This window comes from Schistocerca americana, chromosome 4 (assembly GCF_021461395.2).
Source record: "Schistocerca americana isolate TAMUIC-IGC-003095 chromosome 4, iqSchAmer2.1, whole genome shotgun sequence".
NCBI classification, from domain to species: domain Eukaryota; kingdom Metazoa; phylum Arthropoda; class Insecta; order Orthoptera; family Acrididae; genus Schistocerca; species Schistocerca americana.
Genome location: NC_060122.1, coordinates 88,986,864 through 89,005,392, shown reverse-complemented (window position 1 = coordinate 89,005,392; position 18,529 = coordinate 88,986,864).

The window sequence follows — 18,529 nt, the reverse complement described above, 5'->3', positions numbered from 1 at the left end:
GATACAGTAAACCACCACCGGTGCATCGGAATCAAATACTGGTCTCCCAGGAGCCGCTCAAATCTCATACTCTTAGAAGATTCACTATTCTTGTACTTAGGTCGGCATTGTGAATTTTGTATTCAATCCAGAAGCGATTTCTGTGTTTCATGGTGACTGTTAAATTCCTAGGGATACAGCAAACCTGCACTGGTGCATCGGAATCTAATACTTGTCACCCAGGAGCCGCTCAATGCACAAAGATTATTCACTCTTCTTGTACTGAAGTCGGCATTGTGCTTTTTGTATTAAATGCCGTTGAAATTTCTGTGGTTCATGGTTAATGGGGAGGTCCAAGGAATACAGTAAACCTGCACTAATGCATCTGAATATAATACTGGTCTTCCAGGAGCCGCTCAAAGCACAAACTCTTAGAAGATTCACTATACTTGTACATAAGTCGGCATTGTGCGTTTTTTCTTCAATCCCGATGCAATTTCTGTGTTTAATGGTCACTGTCAAATTCCAAGGGATACAGTAAACCCGCACTGGAACATCGGAATCTAATACTGGAGTCCCAGGAGCCACTCAAAGCACAAACTCTTTGAAGATTCACTATTCTTATACTTAAGTCGGCATTGTGAATTTCGTATTCAATCCCGATGCCATTTCTTTGTTTCATGGTCACTGCTAAATTCCAAGGGATACAGTAAACCTACACCGTTGCATCGGAATCTAATACTGGCCTCCCAGGAGCCGCTCAAATCACAAACTCCTAGAAGACTCACTCCTCTTGTACTTAAGTCGGCATTGTGCCCTCTGTATTCTATCCGGAAGCAATTTCTGTGTTTCATGGTCACTGTTAAACTCAAAGGGTTACAATGAACCTGCTCTGGTGCATCGGAATCTAATACTGGTGACCCAGGAGCCGCTGAAAGCACAAAGAAGATTCACTCTTCGTGTACTTAAGTCGGCATTGTGCCTTTTGTATTAAATCGCGATGCGATTTCTGTGCTTCATGGTTAATGTGAAGGTCCAAGGGATACAGTGAACCTGCAGTGCTGCATCGGAATCTAATACTGGTCTCCAAGGAGAAGCCCAAAGCACAAAAACCTAAAAGAATCGCTAATCTTGTGATTAAGTCGGCATGGTGCATTTTGTATTTAATCCCGATGCAATTTCTGTGTTTCATGGCCAATGTGAAGATCCAAGGGATACAGTAAACGTGCACTGGTGCATCAGAATCAAATACTAGTCTCCCAGGAGATGCTCAAAGCACAAACTCTTGGAAGATTGACTCTTCTTGTACTTAAGTGGGCATGTGCCCTTTGTATTGAATCCCGATGCAATTACTATGTTTCATGGTCAATGTGAAAGTCCAAGGGATACAGTAAGCCGGCACTGGTGCATCGGAATCTAATACAGGTCTCCCAGGAGCCGCTCAAAACACAAACTCATAGAATATTCACTCTCCTTGTACTTAAGTCGACATTGTGCCTTTTGTATTCAATCCCGATGCAATTTCTGTGTATCATGGCCACTGTTAAATTCCAAGAGATACAGTAAACCTGCACTGTGCAACTGAATCTACTACTGGTCTCCCAGGAGCCGCAGTAAGCACAAACTCTTATAAGATTCACTCTTCTTGTACATAAGTCGGCATTCTGACTATTGTATTCAATCCCGATGTAATTTCTGTGGTTCATGGTGACTGTTAAGGTCCAATGTGTACAGTAAACCTGCACTGGTGCAATGGAATCTAATACTGGACCCCCAAGAGACGCTCAAAACACAAACTCTTAGAAGAATCACTCTTCTTGTAATTATGTCGGTATTGTGGCTTTTGTATTCAATCCCGATGCAATTGTCTGTGTTTCATGGTCAATGGGAAGTTCCAAGGGATACAGTAAACGTGCACTGGTGCATCGGAATCTAATACTGGTCTCCCAGGAGACGCTCAAAGCACAAACTCTTTGAAGATTCCCTCTTCTTGTACTTAAGTCGGCATTGTGCATTTTGTATTCAATCCCGAAGCAATCTCTGTGTTTCTCTGTCAATGTGAAAGTCCAACAGATACAGTAACCCTGCACTGGTGCAAATGAATCTAATACTGATCTCCCAGGAAATGCTGAAACACAACGTCTTAGATGATACACTCTTCTTATACGTAAGTTGGCATTCTGCCTTCTGTATTCAATCCCGATCAATTTCTGTGTTTCATGGTCAATTTGATGGTCCAAGGGATACAGTAATCCTGCACTGGCGCATCGGAATCTAATACTGGTCTCCCAGGAGCCGCACAAAGCACAAACTCTTAGAAGATTCACTCTTCTTGTACATAAGTCGGCATTGTGCCTTTTGTATTCAATTCCGATGCAATTTCTGAGTGTTATGATCACTGTTAAATTCCAAGGGATACAGTAAACCTGCCCTGGTGCATCGGAATCTATAACTGGTCTCGCAGGAGCCGCTAAAGTCACAAAGAAGATTCACTATTCTTGCACTTAAGTCGGTATTGTGCCTATTGTATTAAATCCCGATACAATTTATGTGGGTCATGGTTAATGTGAAGGTCCAAGGGATAGAGTGAAACTGCATTGCTGCATCGGAATCTGATACTGGTCTCCCAGGAGCCGCTCAAAGCACAAACTCTTAGAAGATTCACTATTCTTGTACTTATGTCGGCATTGTGGCTTTTGTATTCAGTCCCAATGCAATTTCTGTGTTTCATGGTCAATGTGAAGGTCCAAGGGATACAGTAAACGTGCACTGGTGAATCGGAACCAATACTGGTCTCCCAGGAACCTCTCATAGCACAAAATCTTAGAAGATTCACTCTCCTTGTACTTAAGTGCGCAAGTGCCCTTTGTATTCAATCCCGATGCAATTTCTGTGTTTCATGGTCAATGTGAAGCTCAAAGGGATACATTAAACCTGCACTGGTGCATGGGAATCTAATCCTGGTCTTCTAGGAGCCGCACAAATCACAAACTCTTAGAAGATTCACTCTTCTTGTACTTAAGTCGGCATTGTCCTTTTTGTATTACATCCCAATGCAATTTCTGTGGTTCATGGTTAATGGGTTAGGTCCATGGGATGCAGTAGACCTGCACTGGTGCATCGGAATCAAATACTGGTCTCCCAGGAGCCGCTCAAATCACAAACTCATAGAAGATTCACTCTAATTGTACATAAGACGGCATTGATTCTTTTGTATTTAATGCCTATGCAATTTCTGAGTTTTATGGTCACTGTTAAATTCCAAGTGATATAGTAAACCTGCACTGGTGCATAGGAATCTGTTACTGGTCTCCCAGGAGCCGCAAAAGCACAAACATGATTCACTCTTCTTGTACTTACGTCGGCATTGTGCCTTTTGTATAAAATCCCTGATGGAATATCTGTGGATCATGGTTAATGTGAAGGTCCAAGGGATAGAGTGAACAGAGGATGACTCGCGTAAAGCTGAAATACTAAACACCTTTTTCCAAAGCTGTTTCACAGAGGAAGACCGCACTGCAGTTCCTTCTCTAAATCCTCGCACAAACGAAAAAATGGCTGACATCGAAATAAGTGTCCAAGGAATAGAAAAGCAACTGGAATCACTCAATAGAGGAAAGTCCACTGGACCTGACGGGATACCAATTCGATTCTACACAGAGTACGCGAAAGAACTAGCCCCCCTTCTAACAGCCGTGTACCGCAAGTCTCTAGAGGAACGGAGGGTTCCAAATGATTGGAAAAGAGCACAGATAGTCCCAGTCTTCAAGAAGGGTCGTCGAGCAGATGCGCAAAACTATAGACCTATATCTCTTACATCGATCTCTTGTAGAATTTTAGAACATGTTTTTTGCTCGCGTATCATGTCATTTCTGGAAACCCAGAATCTACTATGTAGGAATCAACATGGATTCCGGAAACAGCGATCGTGTGAGACCCAACTCGCCTTATTTGTTCATGAGACCCAGAAAATATTAGATACAGGCTCCCAGGTAGATGCTATTTTTCTTGACTTCCGGAAGGCGTTCGATACAGTTCCGCACTGTCGCCTGATAAACAAAGTAAGAGCCTACGGAATATCAGACCAGCTGTGTGGCTGGATTGAAGAGTTTTTAGCAAACAGAACACAGCATGTTGTCATCAATGGAGAGACGTCTACAGACGTTAAAGTAACCTCTGGCGTGCCACAGGGGAGTGTTATGGGACCATTGCTTTTCACAATATATATAAATGACTTAGTAGATAGTGTCGGAAGTTCCATGCGGCTTTTCGCGGATGATGCTGTAGTATACAGAGAAGTTGCTGCATTAGAAAATTGTAGCGAAATACAGGAAGATCTGCAGCGGATAGGCACTTGGTGCAGGGAGTGGCAACTGACCCTTAACATAGACAAATGTAATGTATTGCGAATACATAGAAAGAAGGATCCTTTATTGTATGATTATATGATAGCGGAACAAACACTGGTAGCAGTTACTTCTGTAAAATATCTGGGAGTATGCGTACGGAACGATTTGAAGTGGAATGATCATATAAAACAAATTGTTGGTAAGGCGGGTACCAGGTTGAGATTCATTGGGAGAGTGCTTAGAAAATGTAGTCCATCAACAAAGGAGGTGGCTTACAAAACACTCGTTCGACCTATACTTGAGTATTGCTCATCAGTGTGGGATCCGTACCAGGTCGGGTTGACGGAGGAGATAGAGAAGATCCAAAGAAGAGCGGCGCGTTTCGTCACTGGGTTATTTGGTAACCGTGATAGCGTTACGGAGATGTTTAATAAACTCAAGTGGCAGACTCTGCAAGACAGACGCTCTGCATCGCGGTGTAGCTTGCTCGCCAGGTTTCGAGAGGGTGCGTTTCTGGATGAGGTATCGAATATATTGCTTCCCCCTACTTATACTTCCCGAGGAGATCACGAATGTAAAATTAGAGAGATTAGAGCGCGCACGGAGGCTTTCAGACAGTCGTTCTCCCCGCGAACCATACGCGACTGGAACAGGAAAGGGAGGTAATGACAGTGGCACGTAAAGTGCCCTCCGCCACACACCGTTGGGTGGCTTGCGGAGTATCAATGTAGATGTAGGTGTAGAACCTGCACTGCTGCATCGGAATCTATTACTGGTCCCCCAGGAGCTGCTAAAATCACAACGGAGATTCACTCTTCTTGTACTTAAGTCAGCATTGTGCCTTTTGTATTAAATCCAATTGCAATTTCTGTGTTTCACGGTAAATGTTAAGGTCCAAGGGATGGAGAAAAACCTGCGCTGGTGCATCGGAATCTAATACTGGTCCCGCAAGAGACGCTCTAGGCACAAACTCTTAGAAGATTCACTCTTCTAGTACTTAAGTCGGCAATCTGATTTTTGTATTCAATCCCGATGCAATTTCTGTGTTTCATGGTAACTGTTAAGGTCCATGTGATACAGTAATCCTGCACTGGCGCATCGGAATCTAATACTGGTCTCCAAGGAGCCGCTAAAAGCACAAAGAAGATTCACTCTTCTTGTACTTAAGTCGGCAATGTGCCTTTTGTATTAAATCCCGATTAAATTTCTGTGTTTCATGGTAACAGGTAAGGTCCTAGGGATACAGTAAACCTGCACTGGTGCGTCGGAATCTAATACTGGTCTCCCAGGAGCCGCTCAAAGCACAAACAAGTGGAAGAATCTCTCTTCTTCTACTTAAGCCGGCATTGTGCCTTTTGTATTCAATGCCGATGCAATATCTGTGTTTCATGGTCAATGTTATATTCCAAGGGATACAGTAAACGTGCAGTGGTGCATCGGAATCTAATACTGGTCTCCCAGGAGCCGCTCAAAGAACAAACTCTTAGAAGATTCACTCTTCTTGTACTTAAGTCTTCATGTGCCCATTTGTATTCAATCCCGATGCCATTTCTATGTTTCATGGTCAATGTGATGGTCCAAAAAATACAGTAAACGTGCACTAGTTCAACGGAATCTAATACTGGTCTCCCAGGAGCCGCTCAAAACTCATACTCTTACAAGATTCACTATTCTTGTACTTAAGTCGGCATTGTGCCTTTTGTATTCAATCCCGCAGCGATTTCTGTGTTTCATGGTCGCTGATAAATTCCAAGGGATACAGTGTACCAGCACTGGTGCATCGGAATCAAATACTGGTCTCCCAGGAGCCACTCAAAGCACAAACACTGAGAAGATTCACTCTTCTTCTACTTAAGTCGGCATTGTGCATTTTGTATTGATTACCGAAGCAATTTCTGTGTTTTATGGTCACTGTAAAATACCAAGGGATACAGTAAACCTGCACTGGTGCATCAGAATCTAATACAGGTCTCCCAGGAGCCGCTCAAAGCACAAAGAATTTTCACCCTTCTTGTCCTGAAGTCGGCATTGTGCTTTTTGCATAAAATCCCGATGAAATTTCTGTGGTTAATGGTTAATGGTAAGGTCCAAGGGATTCAGTAAACCTGCACTGGTGCATCGGAATCTAATACTGGTCTCCCAGAAGCCGCTCAATACACAAACTCTTAGAAGATTCACTATTCTTGTACATAAGTCCGCATTGGGCCTTTTTCATTCAATCCCGATGCCTTATCTGTGTTTCATGGTCACTGTTAAATTCCAAGGGATACAGTAAACCTGCACTGGTGCATCGTAATCTAATACTGGTGTCCCATGAGTCGCTCAAAGGACAAACTCTTAGAAGATTCACTACTCTTGTACATAAGTTGGCATTGTGCTTTTGTATTAAATCCCGATGCAATTTGTGTGGGTCATGGTTAATGTGAAGGTTCAAGGGATAGAGTGAACCTGCACTGCTGCATCGGAATCTAATACAGGTCTCCCAGAAGCCGCACAAATCACAAACTCTTGGAAGATTCACTCTTCTTGTACTTAAGTCGGCATTGTGAATTTTGTATTCAATACCGAAGCAATATCTGTTTTTCATGGCCAGTGTTAAATTCCGAGGGATACAGTAAACCTGCACTGGGTCATCGGAATCTAATACTGGTCTCCCAGGAGCCGCTCAAAGCGCAATCTCTTAGAAGATTCCTTCGTCTTGTACCTAATTCGGAATTGTGAATTCTGTATTCAATCCCGAAGCAATTTCTGTGTTTCATGGTCAATGTGAAGGTCCAACACATACAGTAAACCAGCACTGGTGCAAATGAAACTAATACTGGTCTCCAAGGAGCCGCTCGAACACAAATTCTTAGATGATTCATTCTTCTTGTACTTATGTCGGCATTGTCCCTTCTGTATGCAATACCGATGCAATTTCTGTGTTTCATGGTCAATGTGATGGTCCAAGGTACACAGTAAACCTGCACAGGTGAAACGGAGTCTAATACTGGTCTCCCAAGAGACGCTCAAAGCACAAACTCTTAGAAGATTCACTCTTCTTGTACTTAAGACGCTATTGGGCCTATTGAATTCAATCCCGATTCTATTTCTGTGTTTCATGGTCAATGTTACGATCCAAGGGATACAGTAAACGTGCAGAGGTGCAACGGAACCTAATACTGGTCTCCCAGGAGCCGCTCAAAGAACGAACTCTTAGAAGATACCGTATTCTTGTACTTAAGTCGGCATTGTGCCTTTCGTATTTAATCCCGAAGCGATTTCTGTGTTTCATGGTCACTGATAAACTCCAAGGGATACAGTAAACCTGCACTGGTGCATCGGAATAAAATACTGGTCTCCCAGGAGCCACTCAAAGCACAACCGCTTAGAAGATTCACTCTTCTCGTTCATAAGTCCGCATTGGCCTTTTTTATTCAATCCCGATGCAATATCTGTGTTTCATGGTCACTGTTAAATTCCAAGGGATACAGTAAACCTGCACTGGTGCATCGGAATCTAATACTGGTCTCCCAGGAGCCGCTCAAACCACACACTCTTGGAAGATTCATTCTTCTTGTACTTAAGTATGCATGTGCCCTTTGTATTGAATCCCGATGTAATTTCTATGTTTCATGCTCAATGTGCAGGTCCAAGGGGTACAGTAAACCTGCACTGGTGCATCGGAATCTAATACTGGTCTCCCAGAAGCCGCTCAATGCACAAACTCTTAGAAGATTCACTATTCTTGTACATAAGTCCGCATTGGGCCTTTTTCATTCAATCCCGATGCCTTATCTGTGTTTCATGGTCACTGTTAAATTCCAAGGGATACAGTAAACCTGCACTGGTGCATCGTAATCTAATACTGGTGTCCCATGTGTCGCTCAAAGGACAAACTCTTAGAAGATTCACTATTCTTGTACATAAGTTGGCATTGTGCTTTTGTATTAAATCCCGATGCAATTTGTGTGGGTCATGGTTAATGTGAAGGTTCAAGGGATAGAGTGAACCTGCACTGCTGCATCGGAATCTAATACAGGTCTCCCACAAGCCGCACAAATCACAAACTCTTGGAAGATTCACTCTTCTTGTACTTAAGTCGGCATTGTGCCTTTTGTATTCAATACCGAAGCAATATCTGTTTTTCATGGCCAGTGTTAAATTCCAAGGGATACAGTAAACCTGCACTGGATCAACGGAATCTAATACTGGTCTCCCAGGAGCCGCTCAAAGCGCAATCTCTTAGAAGATTCCTTCGTCTTGTACTTAATTCGGAATTGTGAATTCTGTATTCAATCCCGAAGCAATTTCTGTGTTTCATGGTCAATGTGAAGGTCCAACACATACAGTAAACCAGCACTGGTGCAAATGAAACTAATACTGGTCTCCAAGGAGCCGCTCGAACACAAATTCTTAGATGATTCACTCTTCTTGTACTTATGTCGGCATTGTCCCTTCTGTATGCAATACCGATGCAATTTCTGTGTTTCATGGTCAATGTGATGGTCCAAGGTACACAGTTAACCTGCACAGGTGGAACGGAGTCTAATACTGGTGTCCCAAGAGACGCTCAAAGCACAAACTCTTAGAAGATTCACTCTTCTTGTACTTAAGACGCTATTGTGCCTATTGAATTCAATCCCCATTCTATTTCTGTGTTTCATGGTCAATGTTACGATCCAAGGGATACAGTAAACGTGCAGAGGTGCAACGGAACCTAATACTGGTCTCCCAGGAGCCGCTCAAAGAACGACCTCTTAGAAGATACCGTATTCTTGTACTTAAGTCGGCATTGTGCCTTTCGTATTTAATCCCGAAGCGATTTCTGTGTTTCATGGTCACTGATAAACTCCAAGGGATACAGTAAACCTGCACTGGTGCATCGGAATAAAATACTGGTCTCCCAGGAGCCACTCAAAGCACAATCGCTTAGAAGATTCACTCTTCTCGTTCATAAGTCCGCATTGGCCTTTTTTATTCAATTCCGATGCAATATCTGTGTTTCATGGTCACTGTTAAATTCCAAGGGATACAGTAAACCTGCACTGGTGCATCGGAATCTAATACTGGTCTCCCAGGAGCCGCTCAAACCACACACTCACTGTTCTTGTACTTAATTGGGCATGTGCCATTTGTATTCAATCCCGATGTAATTTCTATCTCTCATGGTCAATGTGAAGGTGTAAGGGATACAGTAAACCTGCACTGGTGCATCGGAATCTAATACTGGTCTCCATGGAGCCGCTCAAAGCCTAAAGAAGAATGACTCTTCTTGTACTTAAGTCGGCATTATGCCTTTCGTATGAAATCCCGATTTAATTTCCGTCGTTCATGGTTAATGTGAAGGTAACAGGGATACAGTGAATCTGGATTGCTGCATCGGAATCTAAAACTGGTTTCCCAGGAGCCGCTCAAAGCACAAACTCTGAGAACATTCACTATTCTTCTACTTAAGTCGGCATTGTGGCTTTTGTATTCAATCCCGATGCAATTTCCGTGTTTCATGGTCAATGTGATGGCCCATGCGATACAGCTAACGTGCACTGGTGCATCGGAATCTAAAACTGGTCTCCCAGGAGACGCTCAAAGTACAAACTCTTAAAAGATTCCCTCTTCTTGTACTTCAGACGGCATTGTGCCTTTTGTATTCAATCCCGATGCAATTTCTGTGTTTCATGGTCAATGTGAAGGTCCAAGGGATACAGTAAACCTGCACTGGTGCATCGTAATCTAAGACATGTGTCGCAGGAGCCGCTCAAAGCACAAACTCTTAGAAGATTCACTGTTCTTGTACTTAATTGGGCATGTGCCATTTGTATTCAATCCCGATGTAATTTCTATCTCTCATGGTCAATGTGAAGGTGCAAGGGATACAGTAAACCTGCACTGGTGCATCGGAATCTAATATTGGTCTCCCAAGAGACGCTCAAAGCACAAACTCTCAGAAGATTCACTCTTCTTGTATTTAAGACGGCATTGTGCTTTTTGAATTCAATCCCGATGCTATATCTGTGTTTCATGGTCAATGTTATGTTCCAAGGGATACAGTAAACGTGCAGTGATTCATCGGAATCTAATCCTGGTCTCCCAGGAGCCGATCAAAGCACGAGCTCTAAGAAGATTCACTCTTCTTGTACTTAAGTCTTCAAGTGCCCTTTTGTATTCAATTACGATGCAATTTCTATGTTTCATTGTCAATGTGAAGGTCCAAAGGATACAGTAGACCTGCAATGGTGCATCGGAAACTAATACTGGTCTCCCAGGAGCCGGTCAAAGTTCATAGTCTTAGAAGATTCACTATTCTTCTACTTAAGTCGGCATTGTGGCTTTTGTATTCAATCCCGATGCAATTTCCGTGTTTCATGGTCAATGTGATGGCCCATGCGATACAGCTAACGTGCACTGGTGCATCGGAATCTAAAACTGGTCTCCCAGGAGACGCTCAAAGTACAAACTCTTAAAAGATTCCCTCTTCTTGTACTTCAGACGGCATTGTGCCTTTTGTATTCAATCCCGATGCAATTTCTGTGTTTCATGGTCAATGTGAAGGTCCAAGGGATACAGTAAACCTGCACTGGTGCATCGTAATCTAAGACATGTGTCGCAGGAGCCGCTCAAAGCACAAACTCTTAGAAGATTCACTGTTCTTGTACTTAATTGGGCATGTGCCATTTGTATTCAATCCCGATGTAATTTCTATCTCTCATGGTCAATGTGAAGGTGCAAGGGATACAGTAAACCTGCACTGGTGCATCGGAATCTAATATTGGTCTCCCAAGAGACGCTCAAAGCACAAACTCTCAGAAGATTCACTCTTCTTGTATTTAAGACGGCATTGTGCTTTTTGAATTCAATCCCGATGCTATATCTGTGTTTCATGGTCAATGTTATGTTCCAAGGGATACAGTAAACGTGCAGTGATTCATCGGAATCTAATCCTGGTCTCCCAGGAGCCGATCAAAGCACGAGCTCTAAGAAGATTCACTCTTCTTGTACTTAAGTCTTCATGTGCCCATTTGTATTCAATTACGATGCAATTTCTATGTTTCATTGTCAATGTGAAGGTCCAAAGGATACAGTAGACCTGCACTGGTGCATCGGAAACTAATACTGGTCTCCCAGGAGCCGGTCAAAGTTCATAGTCTTAGAAGATTCACTATTCTTCCACTTAAGTCGGCATTGTGGCTTTTGTATTCAATCCCGATGCAATTTCCGTGTTTCATGGTCAATGTGATGGCCCATGCGATACAGCTAACGTGCACTGGTGCATCGGAATCTAATACTGTTCTCCCAGGAGACGCTCAAAGTACAAACTCTTAAAAGATTCCCTCTTCTTGTACTTCAGACGGCATTGTGCCTTTTGTGTTCAATCTCGAAGCAATTTCTGTATTTCATGGTCCCTGTTAAATTACGAGGGATACAGTAAACCAGCACTGGTGCATCGGAATCAAATACTGGTCTCCCAGGAGCCGCTCAAAGCACAATCTCTTAAAAGATTCACTCTTCTTGTACTGAAGTCGGCATTGTGCTTTTTGTATTCATTCCCGAAGCAATTTCTGTGTTTCATGGTGACTGTTAAATTCCAAGGGATACTGTAAACCTGCACTGGTGCATCGGAATCTAATACTGGTCACCCAGGAGCCGCTCAATGCACAAAGATTATTCACTCTTCTTGTACTTAAGTCGGCATTGTGCTTTTTGTATTAAATGCCGTTGAAATTTCTGTGGTTCATGGTTAATGGGGTGGTCCAAGGGATACAGTAAACCTGCACTAATGCATCGGAATCTAATACTGGTCTTCCAGGAGCCGCTCAAAGCATAAACTCTTAGAAGATTCACTATACTTGTACATAAGTCGGCATTGTGCCTTTTTTATTCAATCCCGATGCAATTACTGTGTTTAATGGTCACTGTCAAATTCCAAGGGATACAGTAAACCTGCACTGGAACATCGGAATCTAATACTGGAGACCCAGGAGCCTCTCAAAGCACAAACTCATTGAAGATTCAATATTATTATACTTAAGTCGGCATTGTGAATTTCGTATTCAAACCCGATGCCATTTCTTTAATTCATGGTCACTGCTAAATTCCAAGGGATACAGTAAACCTACACCGGTGCATCGGAATCTAATACTGGTCTCCCAGGAGAAGCTCAAATCACAAACTCCTAGAAGTCTCACTCATCTTGTACCTAAGTCGGCATTGTGCCCTCTGTATTCTATCCCGAAGCAATTTCTGTGTTTCATGGTCACTGTGAAACTCAAAGGGTTACAATAAACCTGCTCTGGTGCATCGGAATCTAATACTGGTGACCCAGGAGCCGCTGAAAGCACAAAGAAGATTCACTCTTCGTGTACTTAAGTCGGCATTGTGCCTTTTGTATTAAATCCCGATGCAATTTCTGTGGTTCATGGTTAATGGGTTAGGTCCATGGGATACAGTAAACCTGCACTGGTGCATCGGAATCTAATACTGGTCACCCAGGAGCCGCTCTATTCACAAACTCATAGAAGATACACTCTAATTGTACGTAAGACGGCATTGATTCTTTTGTATTTAATGCCTATGCAATTTCTGAGTTTTATGGTCACTGTTAAATTCCAAGGAATACAGTAAACCTGCACTGGTGCATCGGAATCTGTTACTGGTCTCCCAGGAGCCGCTAAAAGCACAAAGAAGATTCACTCTTCTTGTACTTAAGTCGGCATTGTGCCTTTTGTATTAAATCCCATTGCAATTTCTGTGATTCACCGTAAATGTTAAGGTCCATGAGATACAGTAATCCTGCACTGGCGCATCGGAATCTAATACTGGTCTCCCAGGAGCCACTAAAAGCACAAGGAAGATTCACTCCTCTTGTACATCAGTCGGCGATGTGCCTTTTGTATTAAATCCCGATGCAATTTCTGTGTTTCATGGTAACAGTTAAGGTCCAAGGGATACAGTAAACCTGCACTGGTGCATCGGAATCTAATACTGGTCTCCTAGGAACCGCACAAATCACAAACTCTTAGAAGAGTCACTCTACTTGTACTTAAGTCGGCTTTGCGCCTTTTAAATTCAATCCTGATGCAATTTCTGAGCTTTATGGTCACTGGTCACTGTTAAATTCCAAGGGATACAGTAAACTTGCACTGGTGCATCGGAACCTATTACTGGTCTCCCAGGAACCGCTAAAAGCACGAAGAAGATTCACTCTTCTTGTACTTAAGTCGGCATTGTGCCTTTTGTATTAAATCCCAATGCTGTTTCTGTGAGTCATGGTTAATGTGAAGGTCCAAGGGATAGAGTGAACCTGCATTGCTGCATCGGAATCAAATACTGGTCTCCCAGGAGCCGCTCAAAGCACAAATTCTAAGAAGATTCACTATTCTGGTACTTATGTCGGCATTGAGGCTTTTGTATTCAATCCCGATGCAATTTCTGTGTTTCATGGTCAATGTGAAGGTCCAACTGAAACAGTAAACGTGCACTGGTGCATCGGAATCTTATACTGGTTTCCCAGGAGACGCTCAAAGCACAAAATCTTAGAAGATTCAGTCTTCTTGTACTTACGTGGGAATGTGCCCTTTGTATTCAATCCCGATGCAATTTCTATGTTTCATGGTCAATGTGAAGGTCCAAGGGATACAGTCAACCTGCACTGGTGCATCCGAATCTGATACTTGTCTCCCAGGAGCAGCTCAAAGCACAAGCTAATAGAAGATTCACTTTTCTTGTACTTAAGTTGGCATTGTGCATTTTGTATTCAATCCCGATGCAATTTCTGTGTTTCATGGTCAATGTGAAGGTCCAACTGAAACAGTAAACGTGCACTGGTGCATCGGAATCTAATACTGGTTTCCCAGGAGACGCTCAAGGCACAAACTCTTAGAAGATTCACTCTTCTTTTACTTAAGACGGCATTGTGCTTTTGTATTCAATCCCGGTGCAATATCTGAGTTTCATGGTCAATGTGAAGGTCCAAAAGATACAGTAAACGTGGACTGGTGCTTCGGAATCTAATACTAGTCTCCCAGGAGCAGCTCAAAGCACAAAATCTTAGAAGATTCAGTCTTCTTGTACTTATGTGGGCATGTGCCCTTTGTATTCAATCCCGATGCAATTTCTATGTTTCATGGTCAATGTGAAGGTCCAAGGGATACAGTCAACCTGCACTGGTGCATCCGAATCTGATACTTGTCTCCCAGGAGCAGCTCAAAGCACAAGCTAATAGAAGATTCACTTTTCTTGTACTTAAGTCGGCATTGTGCATTTTGTATTCAATCCCGATGCAATTTATGTGTTTCATGGTCACTGTTTAATTCCAAGGGAGACAGTAAACCTGCACTGGTGTATCGGAATCCAATACTGGTCTCCCAGGAGCCGCTCAAAGCACAAACTCTAAGAAGATTCACTCTTCTTGTACTTAAGTCGGCATTGTGCCTTTTGTATTAAATCCCGATGCAATATCTGTTGTTCATGGTTAATGGGTTAGGTCCAAGGGATACATTAAACCTGCACTGGTGCATCGGAATCTAATACTGGTATACCAGGAGCCGCTCAAATCAAAAACTCATAGAAGATTCACTCTTCTTGTACTTAAGTCGGCATTGTGCCTTTTGTATCCAATTCCGATGCAATTTCTGGATTTCATGGCCATTGTTAAATTCCAAGGGATACAGTAAACCTGCACTGGAACATCGGAATCTATTACTGGAGACCCAGGAGCCTCTCAAAGCACAAACTCATTGAAGATTCACTATTATTATACTTAAGTCGGCATTGTGAATTTCGTATTCAAACCCGATGCCATTTCTTTAATTCATGGTCACTGCTAAATTCCAAGGGATACAGTAAACCTACACCGGTGCATCGGAATCTAATACTGGTCTCCCAGGAGCCGCTCAAATCACAAACTCCTAGAAGTCTCACTCATCTTGTACCTAAGTCGGCATTGTGCCCTCTGTATTCTATCCCGAAGCAATTTCTGTGTTTCATGGTCACTGTTAAACTCAAAGGGTTACAATAAACCAGCTCTGGTGCATCGGAATCTAATACTGGTGACCCAGGAGCCGCTGAAAGCACAAAGAAGATTCACTCTTCGTGTACTTAAGTCGGCATTGTGCCTTTTGTATTAAATCCCGATGCAATTTCTGTGGTTCATGGTTAATGGGTTAGGTCCATGGGATACAGTAAACCTGCACTGGTGCATCGGAATCTAATACTGGTCTCCCAGGAGCCGCTCTATTCACAAACTCATAGAAGATACACTCTAATTGTACGTAAGACGGCATTGATTCTTTTGTATTTAATGCCTATGCAATTTCTGAGTTTTATGGTCACTGTTAAATTCCAAGGAATACAGCAAACCTGCACTGGTGCATCGGAATCTGTTACTGGTCTCCCAGGAGCCGCTAAAAGCACAAAGAAGATTCACCCTTCTTGTACTTAAGTCGGCATTGTGCCTTTTGTATTAAATCCCATTGCAATTTCTGTGATTCACGGTAAATGTTAAGGTCCAAGAGATGGAGTAAACCTGCGCTGGTGCATCGGAATCTAATATTGGTCCCCCAAGAGACGCTCAAGGCACAAACTCTTAGAAGATTCACTCTTCTTGTACTTAAGTCGGCATTGTGCTCTTTGTATTCAATCCTGATGTAATTTATATGTTTCATTGTCACTGTTATATTCCAAGGGATACAGTAAACCTGCACTAGTGCATCGAAATCTAGTACTGGTCTCCCAGGAGCCGCTCGAAACACAAATTCTTAGGAGATTCACTCTTCTTGTACTTAAGTCTGCATTGTGCCTTTCGTATTGAGTCCCGATGCAATTTCTGTCTTCCATGGTCTTTGCGAAGGTCCAAAGGATGCAGTAAACCTGCACTGGTGCATCGGAATCTAACACTCATCTATCAGAAGCCGCTCAAAGCTCTAACTCTTAGAAGTTTCACTCTTCTTGTACTTAAGTCGGCATTGTGCCTTTTGTATTCTGTGCCGATGCAATATCTGTGTTACATGGTAACTGTTAACGTCCAAGGGCTACAGTGAACCCGCACTGGCGCATCGGAAACTAATACTGGCCCCCCAGGAGTTGCTCAAAGTACAAACTCTTAGAAGATTCACTCTTCTTGTACATAACTCGGAATTGTGCCTTTTGTATCCAATCCCGATGCAATTTCAGTGTTTCTTGGTCAATGTAAAGGTCCAAGGGATACAGTAAAGCAGCACTGGTGCATCGGAATCTAATACTGGTCTCCCAGGAGCCGCTCAAATCACAAATTCTTAGAAGGTTCACTCGTCTTGTACTTAAGTTGGCATTGTGCCTTTTGTATTCAATCCCGATGCAATTTCTGTGTTTCATGGTCAATGTGAAGGTCCAAGGGATACAGTAATTCTACGCTGGTGCATCGGAATCTAATGCTGGTCTCCCAGGAGATGCTCAAAACACAAACTCTTAGAAGATTCCCTCTTGTTGTACATAACTCGGCATTATGCCTTCTGTATTCAATCCTGAAGCAAATTCTGTGATTCATGAACAATGTTATGGTCCAAACGATACAGTAAACCTGCACTGGTGCAAATGAATCTAATACTGGTCTCCCAGGAGCCGCTCAAAGCACAAACTCTTAGAAGATTCACTCATCTTGTATTTACGTTTGCATTGTTCCTCTTGTATTCAATCCCGATGCAATTTCTGTGTTTCGTGGTCAATGTAAAGGTCCAAGGGATACAGTATACCTCTGTTAGTGCGTCGGCAACTAATACTGGTCTCCCAGCAGACGCTCAAAGCACAAACTCTTAGAAGATTCACTCTTCTTGTACATAACTCGGCATTGTGCCTTTTGTATTCAATCCCGATGCAATTTCAGTGTTTCATGGTCAATGTGAAGGTCCAAGGGATGCGGTAAACTTGCACTGGTGTAAATGAAACTAATACTGGTCTCCCAGGAACCGCTCAAACACAAATTCTTAGATGATTAACTGTTCTTGTACTTAAAACGGCATTGTGTCTTCTGTATTCAATCCCGATGCAATTTCTGTGTGTCATGATCAATGTGGTGGTCCAAGGGATGTAGTAAGCCTGCACTGGTGAAAATGAATCTAATACTGGTCTCCCTCGAACCGCTCAAACACATATTCTTAGATGATTAACTGTTCTTGTACTTAAGTCGGCATTGTGCATTTTGTATTCAATCCCGATGCCATTTCTGTGTTTCATGGTCTCTGTTACATTCCAAGGGATACAGTAAACCTCAACTGGTGATTCGGAATCTAATACTGGTCTCCCAGGAGCCGCTCAAAGCACAAAGCAGATTCACTCTTCTTGTACTTAAGACGGCATCGTGCCTTTTGTATTCAATCCCGAAGCTATTTCTGTGTTTCATGATCAATGTTAAGTCCAAGGGATACAATGAACGTGCAGTGTTGCATCGCAATCTAATACTGGTCTCCCTGGAGCCGCTCAAAGCACAAACTCTTGGAAGATTCACTCTTCTTGTACTTATGTTGGCATTGTGCATTTTGTATTCAATCCGTATGCAATTTCTGTGTTTCATGGTCAATGTGAACGTCCAAGGGATTCAGTAAACCTGCACTGGTGCAAATGACTCTAATACTGGTCTCCCAGGAACCGCTCAAATCACAAACTCTTAGAAGATTCACGCTTCTTGTAGTTAAGTCGGCATTGTGTTTTGTAATCAATCCCGATGCAATTTCTCTGTTTAATGGACACTGTTAAATTCCAAGGGATACAGTAAACTTGCACTGGTGCATCGGAATCTAATACTGGTCTCCCAGGAGCCGCTCAAAGCACAAACTCTCAGAAGATTCACTCTTCTTGTACTTAAGTCGGCATTGTGATTTTGTATTCGATCCCGATGTAATTTCTGAGTTTCATTGTCACTGTTAGATTCCAAGGGATACAGTTAACCTGCAATAGTGCATCGAAATCTAATACTGGTCTCCCAGGAGCCGCTCAAAACACAAATTCTTAGGAGATTCACCCTTCTTGTACTTAAGTCGGCATTGTGCCTTTTGTATACAATCCCGATGAAATTTCAGTGTTTCATGATCGATGTGAAGGTCCAAAGGATACAGTAAACCTGCACTGGTGCATCGGAATCTAATACTGATTTTCCAGGAGCCGCTCAAAGCACGAACTCTTAGAAGATTCACTCTTCTTGTACTTAAGTCGGCATTGTGTTTTGTAATCAATCCCGATGCAATTTCTCT